Below are 1,300 nucleotides of genomic sequence, written 5' to 3'. Positions count from 1 at the left end.
CACACACACACACAGTGTTGCCATCCTGGAAACACTGGGTGGAAATTCAACACCAGCTCTTGGGAAAGACGGACATCTCCAAAACATACGTGACCCACGGAAGACAAAATTGTGAAAGAGATTGGGGGTGGGGAGGGGTGATCAATGACATCATAAGTGCTACTGGGAAACTTAAGTGACATCATAAATCTAAAGGGGAGGAAGTGTGCAGCATTTCCCACCGGGGTCCTGGTTAAGATTCACTATGACGCACCTTGGGATGGTTTCACTCGAGTGCTGGAGTTACGTTTAGTGTTTAGAATTGGTCGAATGTGCCCAGGCATGCTGGAACACAGATGACAAGATAGGGTTTGTGGTTGCCATGAAGATCTCAAAAGACAGGAAGCAGCCCTTTATTTCCCAAATACACTATTGTTCAAATCGGTGACACTTGTTTATTTGCTACTCTACACAGAAAGTTGATCAACATAATTCTTGAAAAACCATTCAGGTTCTGCAACAACTCTAGAGGTTTGTTTCTTTTTCTTCTCTAGGCAAAGCAGTATCAAATCATATACCTTCTTCTCAAAGAACAATTTTCCCACTTATTTGCAGTCCTTTTGAGTGGACTGACCCGAACCTCTGGCAATAATTTAATAAGGAATGGATAGGAAGGTTTATACCTCAGCGATTGCATTCTATATACTCCTTTAATGTGTATTGGGATTAAGTTGGGGTTTTTGTTGTTGTTGTTGCTAAAGAGCATTTCTCCTAAAAAACAGTTTTCTATTTTAAAACACTCTTTTTCGGCCGGGCGCGGTGGCTCAAGCCTGTAATCCCAGCTGCTCAGGAGGCTGAGGCAGGAGAATTGCTTGAATCCGGGAGGTGGAGGTCACAGTGAGCCGAGATCGTGCCACTGGATTCCAGCCTGGGCAACAGAGCGAGACTCTGTTATGAAGTGACTCTCTTTATTTCTTTTCTTTTCTTTTTTTCTGTTTTTGAGACAGAGTCTTGCTCTGTTGCCAGGCTGGAGTGCAGTGGCGCGATCTCAGCTCACTGTAATTGCCACCTCCTGGGTTCAAGAGATTCTCCTCCCTCAGCCTCACAAGTGGCAGGGACTACAAGTGCACGCCACCATGCCCAGCTAATTTTTGTCATTTTTAGAGAGACAGGGTTTCACCACGTTGGCCAGGATGGTCTTGATCGCCTGACTTCATGATGCCCCTACCTTGACCTCCCAAAGTGCTGGGATTACAGGCGTGAGCCACCATGCCTGGCCAACCTTCTTTATTTCTAATATTGCTTTCTAAAGAATCAACTT

The sequence above is a fragment of the Mandrillus leucophaeus genome, unplaced genomic scaffold (assembly GCF_000951045.1).
Source record: "Mandrillus leucophaeus isolate KB7577 unplaced genomic scaffold, Mleu.le_1.0 Scaffold30, whole genome shotgun sequence".
In the NCBI taxonomy this organism is placed as follows: Eukaryota; Metazoa; Chordata; class Mammalia; order Primates; family Cercopithecidae; genus Mandrillus; species Mandrillus leucophaeus.
This window is presented reverse-complemented; position numbering follows the sequence as displayed.